At 39.2% G+C, this 10,955-nt stretch overlaps 1 long non-coding RNA gene across 1 annotated transcript; it reads left to right on the top strand.

Moving 5' to 3' along the window:
* Nucleotides 1-2,127: 2,127 nt before the first annotated feature.
* LOC118747060 lies at nucleotides 2,128-5,524 on the top strand. Its single transcript, XR_004993919.1, has 2 exons — nucleotides 2,128-2,874; nucleotides 2,931-5,524. It is a non-coding gene; the product is annotated as an uncharacterized LOC118747060 (long non-coding RNA).
* Nucleotides 5,525-10,955: the final 5,431 nt, after the last annotated feature.

The raw sequence follows: 10,955 nt of genomic DNA, 5'->3' as shown, positions 1-10,955 counted from the left end.
GACGACTGGAATTTAAGTGTGCTCTGCCCAATCCACAAGAAAGGTGATCCCGCCATTCGCGCCAACTACCGCGGGATCAGCCTTCTAAGCATAGGTTACAAGGTCTTATCGAGCGTATTGTGTGAAGGACTGAAGCCCACCGTCAATGAACTGATTGGGCCTTATCAGTGTGGCTTTAGACCTGGCAAATCCACCATAGACCAGGTATTCACAATACGCCAAATCTTGGAAAAGACCCGCGAGAAAAGGATCGACACTCACCACCTATTTGTCGACTTTAAAGCCGCTTTTGACAGCACTAAAAGGAGTTGCCTATACGCCGCTATGTCTGAATTTGGCATCCCCTCAAAACTCATACGGCTGTGTAAAATGACGTTGAGCAATACCACCAGCTCCGTCAAAATTGGAAAAGACCTCTCCGAGCCGTTCGCCACAAAACGGGGTTTCAGACAGGGCGACTCCCTTTCATGTGACTTCTTTAATCTGATGTTGGAGAAGATAATAAGAGCTGCAGAACTGAACCGCTCAGGAACAATTTACTATAAGAGCGTGCAATGGCTGGCTTATGCCGATGACATCGACATCATCGCTAACAGAAACCGCGAAGTCTGTTCTGCCTTTTCCAAGTTGGATAGGGAAGCAAAGCGAATGGGTCTGGTGGTAAACGAGGACAAGACGAAGTATCTCCTGTCATCAAACAAACAGTCAGCACATTCGCGCCTTGGAACCCACGTCACTGTTGACAGTTACAATTTCGAGAAAGTAGAGAATTTCGTTTACTTGGGAACCAGCATTAACACCGATAATAATGTCAGCATTGAAATCCAACGTAGAATCACTCTTGCCAACAAGTGCTACTTTGGACTGAGTAGGCATTTCAGGAGTAAAGTCCTCTCTCGACGTACGAAAACCGCGCTCTATAAGTCACTCATCATGCCCGTGCTGGTATATGGCGCAGAAGCATGAACAATGACAACATCCGATGAGGCGGCTCTTGGAGTGTTTGAGAGAAAGATTTTGCGGAAGATTTACGGTCCTATACGCGTTGGCGACGGCGAGTACCGCAGACGATGGAACGATGAGCTGTATGAGCTTTACAACGATATGGACATAGTGCAGCGAATTAAAATACAGAGGGAGGCCCCCACTGCGATGGAAAGATCAGGGGGAGAAGGACTTGGCTTCACTTGGCGTTTCCAATTGGCGTCAGTTGGCACAGAGCAGAAACGACTGGCGTGCTTTGCTGAACTCGGCCAAAATCGCTTAGGCGGTTACAGCGCCAAAAAAGAAGAAGAAGAAGAGGTCGTCCCTCGGCAGGCAATGGCAAACCTCCGAGTGTATTTCAGCCATGAAAAACGGCTTCTCATAAAAATACAATCGCCGTTCGGATTCGGTGTAAAACTGTAGGTCCCTCCGCTTTGTGTGGAACATAGTTCATTCTATGAATAGGATTAGAAGGTTGCCGCATTAAATGATTAACTTTTTAACCAGTTAATTATTTTGAATTTAGTGTACAAGTTTTTTATTTGATTTCGAAAAATTTAGTTTCTTTACATTGTTTGAGTTTCAGAGCAACAACCCTGCAAACCATTTTTTCAGAGTATTCTGAATCGTAAAGAAATTTTAACGAATTCGGAAAGATCCCATCCGATTTTTTTCCGAATTTTCTAAAATGAAATAAATTACGCACACTTCCATTCTTTTACGAAATTTCGGAAGAAAATCGGTGAAGAAATGAAAATAATGCTGCTATGTGAAGAATTTCTTGCAGACTTTTTTCAGAATTTTCCCTGCAAACCAAAGTTCCCGAAATCTTAACGAAATCTTTAGGAGTATCTGATTTCTGTAACGATTTTTTTCCGAATCTTCAAAGAAAATTATATGAAGTGGTTGACACGAACTCGTAAAGAAATTTCTGTACGAAAAATAAAGAAAATTCCGAAAAAAGTCTGCAAGAAATTCTTCACATAGCAGCATTTTTTCATTTCTTCACCGATTTTCTTCCGAAATTTCGTAAAAGAATGGAAGTGTGCGTAATTTATTTCATTTTAGAAAATTCGGAAAAAAATCGGATGGGATCTCTCCGAATTCGTTAAAATTTCTTTACGATTCAGAATACTCTGAAAAAATTTTTTGCAGGGTAGTTATTTGATATACATTTTTATTGGTGGCATAAGGCAAAAGTATTGGTGTTCTAGATATTTTTAGTTTAACCTAAATAGCTTAACTAACGGCAGAGATATTTAACTTTGAAGATGAGTACCTTCAATGTGATTTTTTTTTTTCTGACGAATAAGAATAATTCCTACGCGAGGTGTATGATAGTGATATACGCCTTAGTAGGAACGGTCAAAAAACCTAATCCAATGTTCGTCTATGGTATTTGAAAGAGTTTTGTTTATGACTTTTTATTTTTTTGTTAACTTCGGCAGGCTCATCGGAAGAGGGTCTCGATCTCTGCGGTTTGACGAACGGCTTGACCGCGCAACAACTGCATCAACAGCAACAAAATTTACAACACAAAACGCCACCCTCGCGCAGCAACACTGCTCTACACGTTTGTTGGCATCGTGGCGCAACCGTCGGTTTGGGCGATCATCTAATATCCGCCGAAAACCAACTGTCCGGATATTTGCTGCGTAAATTCAAAAATAGTTCCGGTTGGCAAAAATTATGGGTCGTCTTTACTTCGTTCTGCTTGTACTTCTACAAAAGCTATCAGGACGAATTTGCGCTGGCTAGTTTACCGTTATTGGGATACTCTGTTGGCCCGCCAGGTCACCAAGACGCGGTTCAAAAGGAATTTGTTTTCAAATTATCATTTAAGAATCATGTTTACTTCTTCCGTGCTGAAAGTGTGCACACTTATAATCGGTAAGTAGTCCCTTATATATCCTCTCTTCAATAAAACATCTTTGTTTTATGCACAGATGGATTGAGGTACTACGAAGTACCACTCAAACGCAAGACTTCAAAAACATTAATACAGCCACTGCTCACTGAAGTTAGTCATGTTAAATACAGAACAATTGTATTCGTCAATACATAGGATTCGGCAAATGCACAGGAAGCAGGAATATTTCCAACGAAACTGTGGATGACATCACACATTCGACATCTGAAGCAATAAATGAAAACCAATATTTCAACCATAACCACGCTTTAAAAAAGTGCCTTTTAAGTATTTTTTTACTACTCGTAAATACACAAACACATACACATATCCATATGTACGTATTTATTATCTTTTAAGAAGCTACGGTATACATTGGAACTAGAGAAATCCTTAAATTAAAACTATTTTTCGGAACTTTATACAAAATTTATATACAATACAAAGTAGTATGTGCAACATATGAATTCTTTTAAATATTTATAAATATATACATACGCCATGATGTCGTAGTGTCAGAAGATTTCTCATATTTTATTAATTGCTTGTATGTATATACAAACATACATAAACGAAAACATTTCAATTACTGCATTTCTATACGTATTTTAAATATAAGCTAAAGAAAATATTTAACTGCACCCGGATTCCAACATTCGCTATCGCTAAAACTCCAACGCCAAAAAGTGCTAAATTAATTTTAGCAATTTTCAGCGATTTTCGGGATTCTATCATGAAAATGCAACTCTAAAAATCGCCATTTTTGGCACATTTTTTGACAAATTTTAGCGATGAACAAAATGAATCCGGATAAAGCGAGTGAACTGTTTTTGACAGCTCAAACAGCTAAAATGGCGATTCCAGCGTTTTTTCCATCGCTAAAAATACTTCTTTTTCGCTTAAAAGCCTGCAAATTTGACGACGACAAATATTCGGTGCTAAAAAATAAATCAACAAAATACTCGATTAAATAAAAATTGTTGTAATTCATATTAAAAATCGAAAACTGCAGCAGCAGAAGGGTGACAAATGAGCTTGTTCAATATTTGGAAAAATACAGGGAATTCTCTCATGACAGTTATGGAAAAGATTTTCTCGTAACTGAAATCGTTAAGGTTCTTTTTTTTTAAATTCGTGAATGACACCGGGTGCAGGCATTTGCTGGAGCAGTGGAACCATCTTGCTTAGAAACTAAACGCGTGTGGAGGAGCCATTGAAGACGGTGAAGGATGGAAACAGAAAAAAGTTGGATAGGAACGAATTTTAATTTCACGCGGTAAATTCGAAAATCGTGTACAAAGAAGTTTTCGTGCTCGTATTTTCAGGCAATGTAGTTCCAGAATAACTTGCCGGGAAATTGGCCGTAACCATTTTGCAGTAACCACACCATTGTTCATAAAATATGACCATAGTCCTTCCAAGAAACGATTGGGTGTGTGGTTTAGTAAATAATGGCTAGCAACTTAAGAAGCGGCTTGCATAGTGAATTAAGTTTTATATTTATTGCTGGTTTTCATGAATAGTATTACAGCAGTTTTTTGTATTTATGGTTGCAACAAAATGCTTAATTAACCGACTTGTTATCACTTTACAAACACTTTATTTAATTTGCAATCCCAAACTCTTTGATTGTACTTTATTAGTTTTATTAATAAGTTATATGAATTTATAATAAATCGGTCAAAATTATTGAAAAGTTCTACTTACTCTTATTTTCACTATTAAAGGTACGACCGCACTGGGCGACGCGACACGACACTACACAGCGCGGAAAATATTCTCTGCATGGATTCATATGGAGCATACCGCACTACGCTGCAGCGGAGCTACGCGACGCGACGCTGCGCGGCAAAGTTGACCAACTAGGCAAAAATGTCGCGTCGCGTGGTGTCGCGCAGTTCCGGTGCCGCATAGTGTGGTATACCCAGCGGAGCGACATAACATTTCGTACTATATTTTTAACTTGAAATTGATTTCGAATTGTAAGTGAATATTCAGATGCATTTCATTCAAGAAGAAAATTTTATGTAAAGAAACATAACATTTGAGGAGAATTCGCCAAGGAAAATAAAAATAAAAGGCATTAACATTACATCAGCGTCACTGGCATCCATCTTGTTTGAATGTTTTGACGCAAATAAATAAAAAAAAAATGCAGCGAAGTGTCGCGCCGCTGCAGTTTCAGTGCGGTATACCAAAAAGTGTCGCGCCGTGTCGCGTAGTGCCGCTGCAGTGTCGCGTCGCCCAGTGCGGTCGTACCTTAAAATCAAAACAAAATTTGACAGCTGCCGTTGCTGCACAGCGCTCCTGGCGGCCGAATAAAGTACTAAAATTTAGGCTAAGCAAATTTTAGCGACAGGGTGGACAGAATCGCGATCTTTGGAGTTCGCCAAAAATTAGGATAAAATTTTATCTTAAGCGTTTTAGCAGATTTTAGCATTTTAGCGATAACAAAAGTTGGAATCCGGGTGCTGGTGTCCACGCATTTTTAGCTGTTTGCTGTATTATTGTTTTATGTACTAAAATTATAATAATTGCATTTATCTGTGTCTGTTTCAATAGAATCAGAAGGATAAACTAAGAAACTTAAGTTTTCGAAAAGCAAAAATAAATTGTGTTTCTAAAATGGAATGATTGCAGTAAGTATTTGATTTAGATACAGTATAGTTATTTCATTTTTATGACAGTTTATTAACCAATAAATCAATGCAGTTCATATACCAAAAACAAATTAAAATGTTTTATTAGGTTCCCTGCTGAAGTTTAGAAAAAAGAAGTCTGATGAGGAGATATGGTGATCTCCGAAATAGTGCTATAACTTCTACCGCTTAGACTTTGTTGTGTAAATTGTGTTTCTAAAATGGAATGATTGCAGTAAATATTTGATTTAGATACAGTATAGTTATTTCAATTTTATGAGTTTATTAACCAATAAATCAATACAGATCATATACCAAAAACAAATTAAAATGTTTTATTAGGTTCCCTGCTGAAGTTTAGAAAAAATAAGTCTGACGAGGAGATGTGGTGATCTCCGAAATAGTGCTAAAACTTCTACCGCTTAGACTTTGTTGCTTTTTCAATTTTTCCTAATAAACAATCGTGGTACAAAGTTCAATAAAAATATTAAAAATAAAATGTTTTATTAAATTTTGTATGCGCCAAATTCCTATGAATTTTGTTTGCTCGGTGGGGATGCTTCGGCCGATGGGGTAAAAAGGCGAAATGTTCGCGTTTCGAATCTCGTGGCATCTGTTTTATTTAAACGATAAACAATAAATATGAAGAACGAAAACCATGATTAACAAAAACATGATAATAGTTGCATACATACATAATCTTCTTCTTATTTGGCGCAGTAACCACTCAGCAAAGCACGTCAGTCGTTTCCTTTCTGTGCCAATGGACGCCAATTCGAAATGCCAAGTGAAGCCAAGTCCTTCTCCACCTGGTCTTTCCATCGCAGTGGAGGCCTCCCTCTTCCTCTGCTACCACCAGCGTGTTCCGAGTTGAATACTTTCCAACCAAGCCAGTGGAGCCGCGGTATTTTAATTCGCAGGACTATGTCCACGTCGTTGTAAAGCTCATTCAGGTCATCGTTCCATCGTCTGCGGTACTTGCCGTCGCCAACGCGTTAAGGCCCGTAAATCTTCCGCAAAATCATTGGGTGCATTCCAAAACGTTGAAAAGACAAAGCATCAGTCTCTTTTACTTCTAAACGGTACTAGAAAAAAAGGTCTGACTTGCGCAGCCTAGGGGAAAACGAGTGTCTAACCGTGGTTGCGTGCATTTGGCATTACAATCTGCTAAGGTTTAGAAATAAAAGGGACTGCTGCTTTGTATTTCGACGTTTTGGAATGCACATTTTCTTTCGAATACTCGAAGAGCCGCCTCATCGGATGTTGCCATTGCCCATGCTTCTGCGCCATATACCAGCACGGACATGATGAGTGACTTATAGAGTGTGGTTTTCGTGCGTCGAGAGAGGACTTTACTTCTGAATTGCGGTCTCAGGCCAAAGTAGCACTTGTTGGCAAGAGTGATTCTGCGTTGGATTTCCATGCTGATTATCGGTTTTAATGCTGGTTCCCAAGTAAACGAAATTCTCTCATTTCTCGAAATTATAACTGTCAACAGTGACGTGGGTGCCAAGGCGCGAATGTGCTGACTGTTTGTTTGATGACAGGAGATACTTCGTCTTGTCCTCGTTTACCACCAGACCCATGCGCTTTGCTTCCCTATCCAACATGGAAAAGGCAGAACAGACTTCGCGGTTTTTGTTACCGATGATATACAGTATATTTTGCTTAGCTGCACGTAACCGAAAAAGGCACTTAAGAGAATTTTCTTTACTACTTCAATGAGGAAGGTATCCGAATCCCTATAAAACCAAATATTGGCGGAGCACTTACCATGTAGAAATTACTGCAAGCGAAATTTTTACCGAATGTTATCTAATTATCTATATAACTTCCATAAATTGATAGCCATTTTCGTTGTTCTGCGAGATGAGCAAAATAAATAAAAGGTTGTACAATTAGGTAATTGTAGGGCCAGTGCAGGTAAATGTAATACTTTGATTGATAATTGATACTAGTCGCACAATTTTTAAGGCAGATATCGCCAATGTGCAGGTATGTTGAATGAATCTATCGGAGCAGTTTCCTTATAAATGTAAAAAATAATGCTTTTGATGCGCATTTTGGGGTAGGTATCTTAAATGTGCACTTAAGCATAGAGGCAGCAAAGCAAAATATACTGTATATGTCATCGGCATAAGGCATCCTAAGCGGTTCAGTTCTGGAGCTCTTATTATCTTCTCCAACATCAGATTAAAGAAGTCATGAAAGGGAGTCGCCCTGTCTGAAAACTCGTTTGGTGGCGAACGGCTCGGAGAGGTCTTTCCCAATTCTGACTTAGCTGGTGGTATTGCTCAACGTTATTTTACACAGCCGTACCAGTTTGGCGGGGATGCCAAATTCAGACATAACGGCGTATAGGCAACTCCTTTTAGTGCTGTCGAAAGCGGCTTTAAAGTCGACAAATAGGTGGTGGGTGTCGATCCTTTTCTCGTGAGTCTTTTACACGATTTGGCTTATTGTGAATACCTGGTCTATGGTGGATTTTCCAGGTCTAAAGCCACACTGATATGGCCCAATCAGTTCATTGACGGTGGGTCTCAGTCTTTCCACAATACGCTCGATAAAACCTTGTAACCTATGCTTAGAAGGCTGATCCCGCGGTAGTTGGCGTGAACGGCGGGGTCACCTTTCTTGTGGATTGGGCAGAGCACACTTAAATTCCAGTCGTCGGGCATGCGTTCATCTGACCATATTCTGCACAAGAGTTGATGCATGCACCTTATCAACTCCTCGCGGCCGTACTTGTCAGGCTGTCAGCTCCAGCAGATTTGTTGTTTTTCAGCCGCATTATTGCTATACGTCATAGTCAGGCGGTAGAACGTCGACTCCGTCATCATCGACAGGGGCCTCCATAATTTAAGTACGTTCTGAACATCGGTAACTAGGTCGCCGTTGTTGTTCTTACAGAAGTACGCCCTGGTCTTGAAACGTTCCGTAAGTCGCCTAACCGTTGAAACACAATACCGACGAACGGCGAATTTTCGCACAGTAGTGCGACGACGGCGGCAACTTTCGACCAAAAATTTCGCTTAGTAAAACACAACTACGGCGACAACGAATTCAGCTGCTTATGACATGGTACAATTACATCATAGGATTTTTCAGATAATGTTTCACTACAAAGTATGTTATTACCAAAATTGTAGAAAATTTGAAATAAATTACTGCAACTAAGCTAATTATGTTTCTAAATGGAACTTTTTGGAGCCATTTAAATTAATTTGTCAAAATCACCTCTCTTTTTTGTACAATTGAAAAACAGGTATGACGGTTTAATGTACTAGAAATTTCAAAAAATCCATACATCGACTATTTATACATCGAGTGTAAGATTTTCGATGCATCGATGTTTCTCCGACATCCCTAGGCACAATCAAACTTTTAATTTTCTTTTATAAAGTGAGAATATAATTGTGCTAAAGAGATATACATTTTTGAAGATGTATCAAAGAACTTTTCGAAACAGATTTGCAGATTTTTGAAGATGGATCAAAGAACTTTTCGACTTGTGCAAATTTTTAAAATTATGAACATCATGTTCATAATGGTAAAGCTGTATATTCAACGTCTGCAAATATTTCCACTTTTTTGTTGGACTCGGTGCGCCGCAGCCGGAGCTAAGTTGCGAAGTGCGCTTTCGCCTTTTGAAGGTGTCGCGAAGTCCTCTCCACCGTTTTTACATGATTTGCCTACAAATATAGCTTCGATAGTATATTGAATGCAAAATGCTTCCTTTAATTTTTACTTACCCGGTAATCAAACAGATTTGCCGATTTCTTCCCAAATCACTGCCTTTTTAAACACGTTTTTGTATTCATTGCTCGATAAGTCGTACAAACATTCTTGTTTTCTTCTATTAATATTTCATTAATATCCATTTTGTTTGCAATAATAACAAGAATTGTAAGAATTTAAGTTCGTTCGCCGGAATGTTTACTTTCTTCCACAAAAACAGCTTGTACACATGTCAGCTGATAGGGTGACCAAACGTAAAAAAGAAAACTTTGAGAACACAAAAGGAATATAATAACAAATAAATGGTTCAACAAGAACAGGAAATGTTAGAAAATAGTTTATACTAAAATACAATTTTTACGAACAGCAAGATTATTAATTTTTAACAATAACTTATACATTATTTTTCCTTTTCGATTTAAAAACTTGAGAATATTTAGAATTTGGCCACAATGGATCGTATTTTGCCGTTGCCGCCAGCGACGACGATAGAAATATGTCTATCGTTGCGAACAGTCGTCGGACGAAAGTCGTCGTTCGCTTTGGCTGTGTGCGTTCTCATATACGACAGTGTGTTTTAATTTTTACAGCGAACATTCGCAGCGAAAAGTTCGTCGTGCGTCGGCATTGTGTTTCAGCGGTAACACTCACGTATTTCGGCCTCTCTCTTCTTATTGCGGCAAATATGTCTCGCTTCCCTCTTCAGGCGGCATCTTTTTCTCTGCAGTTTCCTGACACTCCTCAACGTACCAGTTGTTCTTTCGAGCTCGCTGAAATCCGACTACTTCTTCGGCCGCGGTACTTAATGAGCGGTAAATGTGGTTCCACTGCTCGCATATGTCAGTTTGTTGAAAGTGCTCTCTGTTGTGATTGCAGCTTTTCGACGTTAAGCTTTCCTTGGCGGGTGCGTATCTTGGCTGCAACAAGATAGTGGTCCGAGTCGATGTTTTGACCTCGGAGTGTACGTACGTCCAAAGCACTGGAAGCATGCCTTCCGTATATCACAACATGATCGATTTGCCTTCTCGTTTTCGATCCGGAGACAGGCACGTAGCTTGATGAATCTTTTTATGCTTGAACCTAGTACTGCATACTACCATGTTTCGGCGAAGTCGATCAGCCTCAGTCCGTTGTCGGACGTTTCGTCGTGGAGGCCGAATTTTCCGACGGTGGTTCCAAAGATTCCTTCCTTGCTCACCCTGGCATTGAAGTCGCCAAGCACGATTTTGATATCGCAGCGGGGGCAGCACTCGTACGTGCCCTCCAAGCGCCCATAGAAGAGATCCTTGGATACCTTATTAACCCATTAAAGCAAGTGTTTGTTTTTCAACTGTAATCAATTATTTAAGTGTCGTGGAATATTCAGGTGAAAGTATTTATCATTTATTTGGTACTTTCGTATTTTCTTATCAAAAAATTTACTTTAAATTGTAGATGCTAAAGATTATTATTAAAACAAGTAAGAGCAGCGCTGTCTTCGGCTATACCGAAGACTTCATACCTTTCATGAGCATCTGAAAATTTTACTTTAACAGATTACTGCATTTGAATAAATTTATATATTCACAGCAGGCATAGATAGAGGAGATACATATATAAAAAATCATATCTAAACAATCAGAGGTATGGAAGATATAACTTAGTGTGGCGGAACGAACGGTCGTGTTTATTTTTGCTCCTTGAAT

The sequence above is a fragment of the Rhagoletis pomonella genome, unplaced genomic scaffold (assembly GCF_013731165.1).
Source record: "Rhagoletis pomonella isolate Grant_MI unplaced genomic scaffold, Rhpom_1.0 Rhpom_scaffold_00001, whole genome shotgun sequence".
NCBI lineage: Eukaryota > Metazoa > Arthropoda > Insecta > Diptera > Tephritidae > Rhagoletis > Rhagoletis pomonella.
This window is presented reverse-complemented; position numbering and strand designations above follow the sequence as displayed.